General features: G+C 36.7%; 1 pseudogene; it reads right to left on the bottom strand.

The window, feature by feature from the left end:
• Positions 1-631: 631 nt before the first annotated feature.
• Positions 632-1,002, bottom strand: LOC114025588 (annotated as a pseudogene).
• Between the last annotated feature and the right edge of the window lie 14,340 nt (positions 1,003-15,342).

Below are 15,342 nucleotides of genomic sequence, written 5' to 3'. Positions count from 1 at the left end.
AATTTGGTAGGACTCCTTATTCTCCTATTTTCCCAAATAGTTTATTCAGTATTGGAATTAATTGTTCTTTAAATGTTTGATAGAATTCACTTGTAAATCCATCTGGCCCTGGAGACTCTACCATTTCAGTATTTTTCCTGGGGCAATATTTTCTGGGTTTTTCAAGGTCAATAAGGGAGGGTGAAAGGGATTTACTGCTTACTCTGCCATCTTGGCACCTGGAAATAGAAATGACTTTCAAACATTCAGTCTGTGGGCTAATAGCTCTTGGAGCAGTGCTGCCGCCACTATTGCTGCTGATTCAGTCACTCCCAAAGCCTGTTCCTGGTTTAGTGGTACCAGGGCTGTATTGGCATGCCCTGCAGCCCTGCGCTGGACTGTGCCATCTGACAGACCCCTCCCGCTGACCTTCCAAGTTGTCTCTGGCTTCTGTAGGATGAGAAAACTGGAACCCACCACTGCTGCTGGTGATTCAGTCCCCCAAAGCTTGCTCCAGCTTTGCTTAGGCCAGGTCTGTGCTGTGCCCCTTGTGCTGGATCCTCCTCTCTCAGGTTGGTGCAACAGACCTTTCTAGTTGAACTTCCAGGTTGTCTTGGGCTGGAAATCTGCCTCACTCTGTCTCTTTGTGGGTTCTGCCATTCTAGAATTTATTCAGAGTCACTTTTTGGAGGTATTTGAAGAGATATGGGGGAGAGTTAAGACAAGTCTCTGCTTTCACTCCGCCATCTTGGCTCTGCTCCTCCCTCGGTCTTCTGATGGAAAATTTGACTGTGCTCCAGAGGTGGTATTGTAGATCCATACATCACCAGCTACTGTTTTCAGACAAGATCCACATTGCCAGATACCCATGGCCAGTATCTTCATTTTGGTCCTGCCACAGAAGGAACAGGTATACTTGGCATGCTGGCTAATTTCAATTTTCCTCACCATTTTTCTGAGGGATGCACCATAACAAGTTCCACATTTGTCAGCAATTCTGACTTTCTTAGTACATTTAGTCATGTTGCCAATTGCAGGCCCAGAGCTTAAAGAGGAAAGAAGGTAATGCACAAGCATGCTTTCAGGGCCAGAAAACGGGAGTGAAGGCATGGAGGTGGGACTCCCTTTGTAAAAGATATTAGGCATGTGCCACCACACCCAGCTCTCATCATCTCCAGAATTCCTAGTATCTTTTAGAGCTTAACACTACCACCACTTCACAAATTCATAAATGAAGTCTTTCAATCATCAGTCAATCAATAAATACTAATTGACTACTATGTGCCAGGCACCATGTTAAGTGCTTTTTCATGCAACTCAGGTATTAGTGCCCCCACCCCCAAATTACCTTATATTCACTGTATAAATCTTAAATATATCATTATGTAAACCCTTTGGGTTACTTCCTTAAACTAAAACTCATACTCAAAGGTCTGGGAGTCACAATCCCACTGCCCTCCACTCCCTCCTTCCCAAGATAGCATATAATCTGATACAGTCTATACATGTACGATTATATTGAACATATTTCCACATTAGTCATGTTGTGAAAGTAGAATCAGAACGAAAGGGAAAAACCATGAGAAAGGGGAGGGGGGGAGGGAGAGAGGGAGAGGGGGGGAGGGAGAGGGAGAGAGAGAGAGAGAGAGAGAGAGAGAGAGAGAGAGAGAGAGAGAATAGTAAGTATGCTTTGATCCGTGTTCAGACCACAGTTCTTTCTCTGATTGTACATAGCATTTTCCATCATGAGTCTTTTGGACTTGTCTTAGATCATTGCATTGCTCGGAAGAGCTAAGTCTAATAAAGTTGATCATCACACAATGTTACTGTTACTGTATGCTGTTCACTTCACTCAGCATCAGTTCATGCAAGTCCTTCCAGGTTTTCTGAAGTCCACCTGTTCACCATTTAGGAAAGCTTCTTGAAGACAAGGACTATCATTTTTCGTCTTTGTATCCTCAGGTTCTAAAATAGAGTAACTTTGTACTTAGTTGTCTTTTAATGTTTATTGAATTAAATGGTTATTATGAATGTAGATAAAATTCCTTTTCAACAAATTCCAAAATTGGAAGTCTTGTATAACAAAAAATTTCTAAGTTTTTTATTCTAACAATTTTATGGAATTTTTTGTTACAAGATTTGATTTACATTAGGAGATTGTTCCATTTATCTGTTTGGATACTCCGGAGACAAAATCTAATACAGTAGTTAAAGAGTTATTGCTATTTATCCTGTATATAGCTTGCTTTGTTTGCATGTTGTTTTCCCCATTAGGTTGTAAATTCCTTGAGGGCAGACTCTATCTCTTGCTTCTTTTTGTATCCCCATTACTTAGCACAATGCCTACCATATAGTAGGTGCTTAATAAATATTTATTGATTGATTAATTGGATTCAAGCAGTGATTCTTATTTGTCTTACTACTATAATAATGAGGTTTATTTTGAATGTTTTAGATTCAGTCAGGAAATACAGTTGTACTCCATGGCCTAAGGTAGAAAACTTAATTAAGAAGTGTCTAAAAGAAAATCCTTAGGAAAGGCCAGGTTTTTGTTTTAAAATTTATATACAAATAACCATTATTATGTCTATTTGAACTAATGTATTAAGTTCTACCAGTGAAGAAATTTTGAGTTTTATATTGTTGGATAAGTGTTATTAAACTTGACATTTTCCAACTGAAAAAGGAAAGTACTTTTGGTTTATCGTTTTTAAGGATCCAGTTCTACAATATTGTTGACTTATTGCTCCTTTTTGCCATTTAAACTAGCTTTTAGCAGGTATTAACCACAATAATTTGCCAGACTAACTTTTATCATACTAAAACGACATTGTAAATTAAATTATTTTTCATCTTCATCATTTCTATTGATTCTATAGATATTCTCTTACGTTTATAATAAAATGAGGTACATGAGATTGTGTGGGTCCAAAATATCATTAATTAGAATCTATTGTTGATTTTTTTGGTATTTAGCTCACCTGGACCAATGTAGTTAAGTTGAAATTATCTTCATGTGACAGATAATTGAACTTTTTAATTTATGTCACTTTAAAATATGTTAAGTCCAAGTATTTCTTTAATTTCCCATCCTATGTAATTCTTTCTGAACAATCTGGTCTCCATAATGTAGCACAGAATTCAATTTTGGTTTATTGTTCTGTGGTTCCCCATCCCGAGCCTAAATGTTATCATGTCATTTTGCATAGGCCTTGAGAAAATAGATAGATTACAGATTAATTTGTGAGGTTTAGATTTTGCTTGATAAAGGTTGTTCGTGGTTATACTTTCATAAGATTTCTCAAGGCAAAGTGTTTTAAATTAATTCAGGCTGTTTTTAATCAACTTTCCCATGCAGGTTTATGAAATTTTGAACTCAGGTGAATTAATATGTCTAATGAGATATATTTTGATGGCCAAAATATTTGTAGCAGAATGCATGGTTGCTACAAATCAAAGCAGCAAGAATGCAGTCATCTGGTTGGGTAGTAGGAACAATGATATAGGACAGCTATCCTGTCAAGATAAATACTGAAAGACATGTCTCTAAGATAGGGATGCTTGTTACCAATGTACTAGAAATTTTCAAAGTTATGTTCCTCAAAATATTATTTTCTTTTCAAATAATTTGAAAACATTGGATGACTAATATACCAGCTTGATGAATTGTTTGGCAAGAAATAGATGAATACAGCAGAACTACTTTTATCAAATAATTTTGTAACTAAAAATTATTTTGTTGGGTTATGGTATGCTACAACTATAGTTTATAAAGCAGTAAATGTACATAATAAAATTGAGTTAGTTAGCAAGATAATAAAGTCTATAGCTAGAAGAGAAGAAAATATATTACTATGGCCATTCTACTCTAACAAATATTGTACCTGTCTTTTCTATTAAGCTAACATAACTCTAGTAATACAACTTTTAATAAATCATATTCAAGGTCTATTTTATTGGCATTTGTTTTGCAAGATACCAAATGCATTTTGCAGTTATTTAATTTTATCTTTAGATAGGAACAAAATTGTTAGGTTTTACATGATATTCAAGTTTTCCTTATTTAAACTGGCACTGAAAATTCTATTTTAAAAGTTTGTCACATTCCATTGGCAAAATGTGACAGAGAGTAGAATATTGTGCCTTGTCAAATCTTCTGGTTGAAAAGGAAAGCTGGATTGTGGTAGGAAAACAGTCTAGTACCTTATTAGTAGTTAAGATAGAAGATGATAAAAAGAGCCACATACTTCAAAGAATGACTGACTCTGTTACTTATTTATACTGCAATTCTTTTTCTAAGCAAAGGTATCTTGACAAGTTTGAATATAGTGGGGAAAAACAGTTTTCAACTGTCTGCCTCTATTACATGTACAATTTTCAGGGAAATAAGACATGTTTGATACTATTTTAATATGTTGCACTTGCTTTTCATATACCAAAGAAAAGACATGGCTGCTCTGCTTTCCAAGATACACTGTAAGCATGACGGATTCTCGGTAGAATTGTGAATTATTAAAATTTGTCTTTGGGATCCTGCTATTTCACCTTACAGTTCCTTTTTCCTTTTTTTGGCACTCTACCTGGGCATATGCTCTCATACTGTACAATTAACATGAAGCTATATCAACTATTGTGATAATAGCTTACCTCCCTAAGAGGTATTTATATTTTAGCTCTTTAGCTGTCTTAAGCCAGAGGAATGAACAATATTTAAGGCATAAGTGATAGGTTAAAATAAAGGTAGGGAATTATTATAGTGGGTTTTTTTGCCTGGGGCAGGGGTTGAAGGAGAGTAATAATCTCATCCCTCTGCCCTTCATATCATATTGTAGAGTACTCGATCTTATTTTGAATTGATATATCACTAACTTGCATCATTAAAGTTTGATAAACTTTCAAAGTACGGACTCGAATTCCAGCTTTGGTACTGAATTAATTTTTCCTTAATAATAGCTCTCTCACTCTCTCTCTCTCTTTCTCTCTCTCTCTGTCTTTGCATTTCACCAAACAAAAGAATTTTCTTCTGGTGGGAACTGCAAATGACAGACTAGCCATTTTTGAAGACAGAAATGTTAAGGCAAATGTTAAATGAATTTTCCATAAAAATACAAATATCTTGTTTTGTCAAATTCTTTGAAGACAAGGACCAGGGTTATAAAGTGGTGATAGGCTTGGAGTCAGAGTCTGGGGTCCATCCTGGCTCTGCTACTTTTCAGCTGTGACACATTGAGCAAGTTATTTTGCCTCTCTGAACTGCAGTTTTCTCAGCTTTAAAATGAACAGGTTCAACTAGATAACTTCTCAGGTCCCTCTCATATCACTCTGTGTGATCCTATGATCTTATATTTCTTTTGTATTACCCATAGAACCTAGCATACAGGAGGTACTCAAGGAATACTTACTGATTCACAGATAAACCTAGAAGCTGCCAGGAAGGTGTCAGGTGTCCTTGGTAGAGGAAGTTTCCTTATCTGGGAATTCTCTCTACCAGTGCAATCATATGCTTCATCTCTCTCTCTATTCCAATTGAGTAACAACTGGCTATCTCTTAATGAGATACGTTCAAGATCAAAATCTAGCTGTTCTTTTTTTAAAGCTTTTTGATAACCATTGACTCTATGCAATTACATCTTCCATGACAGAGGTGAATACCTACCTGTTTTATGCCTTACTTAATACTGATAGCGAACAGTTATCGCTGTTGTTTCAGCTATTAAATCTTCTATGATTATCACATGTAGATGAGAGATACCTTGCTATTTGTTGGCAAGTGATCCAGTTGGACTGGAAAGTGGAGAGGCAATAAAGCTAGATGACAAACATCTTTACTCTCATTTTGATTGATGAAACCATATCCATTTTGGACATTGATCCACCTAATAGTGCCAAGAACTTTTGGAGCAAAAACTTTCTTATGCTTGTCTTCAATAGCTGTGAATGACTCTTTTAATAGGTGGAGAGTGCAGGGATGCGAAAGGCAATTGTGAGGCCACTTCTCTTCTCTGCAAGGCTTTTGGATTTGGGATCCTAAGCTGCTTCCACCAGGGATTGGGGGGAAGTAGTGGTCTAGTGGCCATCTCATTCATGTGGTCTCCTCTGTCTTCCTCTGGGAGCCTTGTTGCTTCTGCTAGACTGATTTGCTTGTCTGCCCTTGAAAAAGAAAAGTGATTAAATTGTCCATTTTTTAACTAATACTCTCTTGATGTATACTCCAAAGGAAGTCAGAGACAGAAAGGTCCAATACCAAAACATTCCAAGCATCACTTTTCTTAGTAGCAAAGAATTTGGGAATAACTGGGGGGGGGGGGGGGGGGCGGGGAAAGATAGTACATAAATGAAATATATTTTGTGTAGTAAGAAATGAGGAAAACGAGAAATATAAAGAATATGGGAAGATTTTTATTATATGATACAAAATAAAATGAACCAAAAGAACAATAAATACATTATATACTATTATAATAATATAAATGAAAAGATCACTAAAAATGAGGTTAAATGAAACATACTCCCTTATGACATGAGAAGGGCAGGAAGACAATAATTTTATATACACACATATATCCACTGTTAGATGCGGTCACTGCATCAGATCTTTTGTCAGGAGACAAAGAGAAGGATCTCTTGTTCAATCTACAGAGGACGGATGGGAACTGACCATAATATAAAGAAAGAGGGATTAGCAAAACATTTTTTTAAAGAATTGCATAGAATCAGAAGGTCTAAATAAGTTGTTATCTGTACTATTGGAGGAAGTGCCAATATCACATGAGTCAGCCATCTATCTATAAGCATTTGTGAAGCATCTATATGTTAGACACTATGCTAGCAGCTAAGAATACGAATAAAGTTGGGAGACAGTTGTTGCTTCCGAGAAGTCTACATTCTGCTGGATCTTTGATCATTTGAAGGATGGAAGGAAAAAGCATTTCTTAAACACCTACCATATGCCAGGCATTGTGCTAAGTACTTTAAAAATATTATCTCATTTGATTCTCATAACAACCCTGAGAGGGAATTGCTATTATTATCCAGATTTTATGTTTGAGGAAACTGAGGCAGGCAGAGATTAAGTGCAGAAGTAATGAAACAAATGACCAGTGACTGTTTATCCAAGAAAATTGTTGAATTTGGTCAAAGTGAATTGAACTGAACTTCTGTTACATCTCTCTTATCATTCTGTTATACTGCTTTAGATATAATTGGTAACTAACAATTATGCCAATGAAATGTGAATACTTTTACTTGTAGTGATATGAACCCTTTACCTTATTTGAAGGAAAATGATGAACCTAGGCATTAAGCTTTGTAATAAAAAAAGATAGGAACATCTAGAAATTGAAATTCCTACATCTACCAGTGATAACTTGCCTTCTAACTAACCTATAACATTTAGTTGTTTCTATGAATGTAATGAAAATACATATTCCAAGGTTTAAGATTTTACCTATATAATACAAGCCCCTAACTAAACATGCTATGCTGGGAACTTTTTAAAGAACTACTCAATATTTAATATGCTGTCAATATTAGACAACTTCAAGTTTTTTTATTTAAGTTATGTATGTATTATATTTTCTGAGAATGTCTTTTTTCTTCCCTTTTTTGTTCAAGTTTGAAGGAGTCTCTCCTTTGAAGACATTAAATATAGGAAGTGTCAGCACTCAACTAATGTGTTTCAAATGAATCCATATATTCATAAGAAAGAAGTATAATCTGGGGAAGATGTGGCACCAATATTTTCTCATTTTCTAATGATTTCTCCATTCAGAAACTTATTGAGACAAACACAAATCAACTGTGAGTTATTTCTAGTTAAATCACAAACGTACTAGAAGTTTGCTCTTTTTAATTATGTTAGTTATGCTGATTATAATTCTGTTAATTATTTAATGATATTTAAGATGAGAGCCAGTATAGTATTGTGCATAGTTTGCTGGACCTGAAGACAGAAAGCTGGGATTCAAATTCTGGTTTTGACATTTAGTAGTTCTGTGACCACGGTCAAATCTAAAACTCCTAATCATAAATAGGTTGTGATGCTCATCACAGGGAATTTCAACATGGTGAAATCAAAGCCTTTGATACGTTGACAGCATAATAACCTGATTTCCAAAGATTCTGTGATGTTTACTATTAATATAATGTGTTGAATCTGTCAGGCAAGCATTCCTATAGCACCCTAGGGACCTTGAGTTTGTAGTTTGACATAGCTACCATTAGTTAGTAGTATTAGATATCTCTAATGATTGAAACTCTAGAAACTGGTTGTGGAGACAATTCAGTTCAATTTAATACAGTTGAATGCTTACTATGTAAAAGGCATTAGAAATACAGAAACAAAAACAGAATAAGAAGTTACTAAGGGGAAGGGAGAAGAGAATAGAAACATAAAACCTAGGACTAACTTGAGTTCTTCTTTCTACTTCAGCTGCCCAGTTGAATTTTAACTAGTTTATGTTCAGATTTTTATTTGGTCACTCATTCATTTAATAGTAATGTTAGAGTATTTACCATGTGTAAAAGCACTGTGTGTTAGTCTTACCCCATCTCCTTCAGAATAATAAACCTCTGGTGACATACTCTTTATGGGATTCCAGCGTTTAACTATCTCCTATAGCTTTGGCAAAAGAATTCTTTAAATTGTTTTGGCTCAAAGAATTTTGGAAGTATCTGCTGAAAATCCCCTGTTCTCTCCTCAGCCTACTCCTTATAAGGGTCATTTGGTTAATGCTTCATTATCATCAATAATATTAATTGAGGACCTGCTTACTATTATATACAAAGGCTTTACGCTACTCTGCCCTTCTTATGTGTGACCTTCTTCATAGAAAAACTCATGAAGAATTACCTTATTCTGTTTTTTGTGCCCTCTCTCCCTAAAGACTTGGCTTATCAGTGATGTTTACTGTTGTTTTCGTTGTTTGTTTTGTTTTTTGCTGCCACCACCTTTCCTTTCTTGATTATATATTCTCCTATCCTATATAGACTGGCTGTTGGGGAGCATATAAAGGAGAGCATATAAACCTCCTTTATGCTGAATATGGTAGTTACTCCCATGGGAAAATTTATGAAGGTTGGGGCACAGTGTATATAGTAATAGATTTAATAAGAATAAGTTGTAAAAAATGTTATTAGTCAGTCCCTGCTAGTATTTTTGCCAAACTTCTACTAGATCATATTGCTATTTAACCACAATAGAGATTATGTCAAATGTAGTAAAAATCTCCAGTTAACAAATCTCTAGGTATTTTCATAATCTAGAAGCACCCTCCAGATTGACAGCCTTGCTTCACTGACCCTTCTCTAATCATTTGACCTATTGTGGTTTTCTACACTGAGAGCAAAACTCTTCTTTTCCTTGACCAATCAAAAATTCTTAACTTTGGGATTCAAGCAATATAACTCTCTGGCACATTCTCACTCATCTCTTCCTCCAAAGATATTCTTTGCACATGCTTTCATAGATGATAGGATCATATAGAGTAAGAACTGAAAGGGATTTACATGTTGATGAGTCCAACCCCTTTTTACAGATGAGGAAACCTAATTCAGAAAAGCAAAATGACTTATTCAAGATCATACAGATAACAGCAGGTCAACCTAAGACATCTGACTATAAATGAAGTTCCACTGTACTGCACTGCCTCCCTTTGGAAAGTTGGTTTTTAACTCTTATCCTGAATTACTTCTGTTTGGTATAAAGTCTTTCTTAAGTGGCAGCAATATGCAATACAAAGGGATATCAGTGGCTTGGGATCTTGAGTAAGTAATGTCACTTTTATGGCCTTCATTTCCTCAGCTGTAAAATGAGGTAGTTGGACTAAGTGACCTCAAACTGTCCTTCCAGCTCTAAATCTTAGGACACCAAATTTCTGGTCACTGGTTAGCTGATTATAACTATAATGTAGTATAATTTGTTATAGTGGTAAGATTTAGCATATAGACTTTTGAGTGATAGCTTGACGCCTGTGCAGGACCTGACACTGTTAACCACTACTCCACCTCATGAATAGTCTCCTATCTCTAGTAGTCTACGGCACTACCAGCACTCTTTTGTTTCTCTTCCTATATTTCTAACTATTCCTTCTCTCCTTTTTATGGATACTCCTTTTCTCCTGATCCTCTTAGTTGCAGAGTTATTTTGAAAACATTGTCTTTATCCTTAATTTCAACTGAGAAAAGAAAAGTAACTTCCTTAGAGAGGGCTATATATGGAGTTGATCTTATAGTTTGAAAAGTTTATCGTCATCCTGAAATATCTCGTTTATAAACTCTAGGATAATACCTCTAGTATGAATGTCCAGTGTTGTCCTTTCGTAGCTCTAAGTATGGATGATTAAAAACCCATTTCTTCAGTAGTCCAAATAATTTAGATTTTGTTGCAAGATCCTAAGTTTACTTTGGAGTGATAATATTTTTCATTCTTTTTTGTATCGAAGTAATATAGTTTAGTAGATAGAGTCCTTCACTCAGGTAGAATCCTCCTTTTAACACTGTCATTTAATCTCTGAGCCTCAGTTTTCTCAAATGTAAAATGGGAACATTCACTCCTGTTTTAACTATCTCTCAGGTTCATTTTGACTCAAATGACAATGTATTAAAGTAAATGATATAATGTATTAAAGGTAAACAGGAAAGAGAAATCAGAAGGTACTTAATGAAGTCAAACTGTTTATATCCCTACGTGGGAAGATGACACTTGTAACTCATAATAATTTTCTCATTATTAGGGCAGTTAGAAGGAATATACCGGCAGGGGGGACACTATTTTCAGTTGAATATGATGGAATGATATCTTAAAAAAATAAAATTAAGAGGTGTGAAAGAAGAATGCACTGGAAGATAGGGAGAGAGGTAGAATGGAGTAAATTATCTTACATAAAAGAGGCAAGAGCTTTTACAGTGAAGTGGAAGATGGGGGGTGGTAGGGAACACTTGAATCTTACTCTCATCATAATTGGCTCAGAGGGAATAACATGCTCACTCAATTGGGTATAGAAATATCTTACCCTGCAGAAAAGTAGGAGGAGAAGGGGATAAGAGGAAAAAGCGTGCTCATAGAAGGGAGGGCAGATTGAGGGAGACTAGTCAGAAACAAGACATTTTTGAGGAGAAACAGGGTAAAAGGAGCGAGAAAATAGAAGAAACCGTGGGGAAATAGGATGGAGGGAAATACAGTTAGCAATTATAACCGTGGGAAAAAATTCTGAAGCAAGTTTCTCTGCTAAAGGCCTCATCTCTCAAATATATAGAGAAATGAATCAAATTTATAAAACAGCCATTGTCCCATTGATTAATGATTTATAAAAATATGAACAGTCAGTTTTCAGATGAAGTAATCAAAGTTATCCAGAGCTATATAAAAAAATGATTTAAATCACTCCTGGTTGGAGAAATGCAAATTAAAATAATTCTGAGGTACTACCTTACATCTATTAAATTGGCTAATATGACCAAACAGGAAAATCACAAATACTGAAAGGGATGGGGGGAAATTGAGACACTGATACACTGTTGGTGGAGTTGTAAACTGATTCAATTATTATGTAGAACAATTTGGAACTATTCCCAAAGGCCTATAAAACCATGCACATCCTTTGACCCAGACATACCACTACTAGGTCTGTATCCCAAAAGAGATAAAAAACACAAAGAGAAAGGTCCTGTGTGTACAAAAACATTAGCAACTGTTGTTGTGGTGGTAAAGATTTGGAAATTGAGGGGATGCCCATTAACTGGGGAATGGCTAAACAAGTTGTGGTATATGAACATGATAGAATGTTGCTATGCTTTAAGAAATGATGAGGGGCAGCTAGGTGGCACAGTAGATAGACCACTGGCCCTGGAGTCAGGAGGACCTGAGTTCAAATCTGGCCTCAGACACATGACACTTACTAGCTGTGTAACTCTGGGCAAGTCACTTAACCCCAATTGCCTCACAAAAAAAAAAAAAAAAAAAAAAAGAACTATACTGTTAAAAGGTTAAAAAACTTTTTTAATGGATTAGAAAACTATTACATTATTTTGTCAGCCCTGCTGACCATGTGCTATAATATTCTGAAGTACTGTAATTTAAAAACTTAAACTCCCAAGTTTTGCCAAGAGGAAGTTTCACCTAAAATTATTTGGCTATCACATATGAAAATTATGAGACTGATAATTAAGTTATTTGGAGTTATTGTTATAATGTTAAAACCTATCAAGTGTATGTATTTATGTAGTCAAAATAAATGAAGATGTTCAGTGTATGAGCATATCTGGCTCTGTACTAGAGCTAGACTAGAGAGTCATTAGCTCTGCCAAAGGGTAGAAATTATGCTTCACTCTCAGTTTTGAGAAACCTTGATTGATGGCTGCTTTGGTCATAGTTCTGAGGCCTTTCAGAGTTGCTTCCCCTTGCCTTACTGTTGTGATCCTATGCAAATTGTTCTCCTGGTTCTGATAACTTCTTTTGTTAGCCATTCATACAACTCTCCATATTTCTCTGATGCTTGCAGATGTCCAGACATGGAACAAAAGAAATCAGGTGAACCAATATTTTCTGGGAAACTAGTCATTTTCATTATTAGACTTTGTGAAAAATGACTTTACTAACCACCCTGATTTACTTGAGCTTCCTTACTATCCAGAGGCCAGACTGACTTGGGAATCAGAACCCACCAATCAGGAGGCAGACTGAACATCTCTTAAGTTTGACGTACCAGAGTTCCTTTGCAGTGTTCACCTGCTGAACTGGGAAATCCCTCTGCTGTGCTGGCAACCACAGAACTGACTTAAGCTCATTCATACTAGCTGTAATGGACAGAACTAGCACAAGCATCCTAGTTCTGGGACCTTAGGGACTTCTCAGCCTGACCCTATTACTTGTTTTGTGTAGGTGTCTCATGATCTCTGTGAAATGGCTCCTCCCTGGGAAAAGGAAACTGAACCCAAGAGACTATGGCAGTACCCAACTGGACCATGACCTGGCAGGGAAATTCAAAGCCCTGGTGGCAGTACCTGATTGGACCACAACACAGCCATTCCTGCCCAGCTTTGTGGTTTCTCTTTATCTTTATAATCTGTGTAGCCTAACCCCAAAGGCAGCTCAGTACCAATTGCAGCTCTGCATGCACACATGCCTACCACTCCTTTGAGAGAAAATAAACATCCATACAACCTAATTCTGTTTGTCTTTCTTAGACCAGATTTTGGAGGTTGACATTTTTGGTGCTGTGATTTGGATAGGATGAGGGGCTAGAGATTGGACCCTTCCCCCAACAGTGCTGTGAACTGGGTGCCACAGGACTTATTCTCCTGAAGTTCCAGCCCTGAGGAATGGTTGGGTCTCTTTTTTCCTGGCTCCTATCTCAAAGGGCTCCCTTGTGTGTGGCAGACTTTTTTCTCTCCAAGCTGACTCTGGGAGCAGAGACAGGTTTCCTCCAAAAAGTACAGACGTCCTCTGTAATTTCGCCTCATTTTGTCTGTGTCTGTGTGTTTGTAAAATGTCTGTCATGTTTGTGCTGTGAGACCTTGAAAGATTTAAAATGCAGCCAGCCAGAAAAACTTCTAAGGGCTGTAACTAGAGGGAACACTGGGAAAGATTTATCAATTTTTCAAACTCCTGACTTACGCTTTCCAAGGGAGATTAGGTTATAAGACAAGAAGAAAAGCAGTAAGTTTTGTGTGTGTGTGTGTGTGTGTGTGTGCCTGTGTGTATTTGTGTGTGGTCCCAACACTGGACAAGTTGGAAGTACAGAAATAAAGTTAGATAATCAAAGTTGTAGAACTGCTAAAAAACATCTTAGCAGATTCTGGAGGTTTAGAGATTAATCATTAAGGAGTTTGGAAACTAATCATTTTAAGACTGTAGGAGAGAACTCCTGAGACTTTGGAGAACTAAGTAAACCCCTCTGCCTTCTCCACTCCCTTTCCCCAGGGTCACAAGTGTATCTCGGTTATGGAGATTGCTAACAGCCCATCTCTCTTTGTTAACCCCTCTTATCTCAGATCAGATTAAGAAAAGAGAACAAGAGAATGCAGGAGAATTGTAGGGACACTTGAATCACCCTTCCCCACCTGGCGGAGAGAGAGGGCAGCAGACATAGCAGGATCCCACTGGCAGTAGCCCCATTGGCTTTGTGCCACTGGGTATCCTGCAGCTCACCTCTCCAGGCAAGCCTGGGGGTATTAACCAGGTACAGTACATCTTGCCCACCCTGCCCCAGCAGTGCCTGTAGCAGTTGTGGTGGGGGAAGTAGGTCAGGCTCCATGACCAGCATTCGCCTTGTCCTGTCACCAGGAACCCCAACACCAATGAAAAGGTCCTGGCACCAACCACCCCAGGCCCTAGCTAGTGCCCTCTGCTGAATCCCCCCACCCAAAGCCCAGTCAGTCAGTATCCAGGGCAGGCCTAGCTCTTGGTAGGACCCACCCAGTTGCTCTCTGGGAGGGTCTGGATGCTCCTGGAAGCACCTAGCATGGCAGTACAAGGTGGGAAAAGCTAGTAAGCCTCTGCCCATGGTAAGCCCATCTTTCTTTCTTTCAGTTGCAGAAATTTATTTCATTATTTTTTAAATTTTTATTATTTTATCTCTGTTTGCCCCAGTTTCCTGATTTGTAAGGAAAAAAATTATCATGGTTGTTGTGAGATCAAAATGATATAATGATTATAAAGTACTTAACACAGTGACTGACATATGCTAAACTCTACATTATTATTATTATTTCTCTAATTTAATGTAATTGTTCCACACATGATAACTTTAAAGTGGTTTTAAAATGCCAAAGTTAATAAGATCAATGATTTCTATATGTGACAATTTGGAAATACAACTGATGTAATCTGATGCTCATTGTTTGTGCTTTATTGTATTTCTAACTTGTATTGTATTTCTAAACTCTCCTATATTGTAAAATTTGGAAGACTATTGTAAAACAGAAACACTGGCTTTTTGGACCTCTTCTGCCATTTGGCCTAGTCTATTTTTTAAGATGTTATTTTCTTCAGTATTTTTTTGTGTCTCTTTTACCAAGTTGTTGACCCTTTTCTCATGATTTTCTTGTATCACTCTCATTTCTCTTCCTATCTTGGCTCTGCCTCCCAACTGATTGGTAAAAAAAATTTTTTATTGCTTTTATTCCTATAAAAAAAAAAATCAGTCTTTAACCAGCTTTGGTCTAGGAGTATGGTTAGATAAGCATCTAGTTAGTCACGTCTATCCACTTTTTAGGATAATCTATAGGAAGCCCATATTAAATATAACACTATATAGATAATGGATATGGTAAAAATATTGGTTATTGTGATCTAGGACTATTATATAGGATCTTAAATGTTTCCCTGTACTGTTCAAATTGAGAATTATTTAATTAACTCCT

Source organism: Vombatus ursinus, unplaced genomic scaffold (genome assembly GCF_900497805.2).
Source record: "Vombatus ursinus unplaced genomic scaffold, bare-nosed wombat genome assembly UNPS02014832.1, whole genome shotgun sequence".
NCBI lineage: Eukaryota > Metazoa > Chordata > Mammalia > Diprotodontia > Vombatidae > Vombatus > Vombatus ursinus.
Note: the sequence above shows the minus strand (reverse complement) of the source record. Positions and strands in the feature narration are given on the sequence as shown.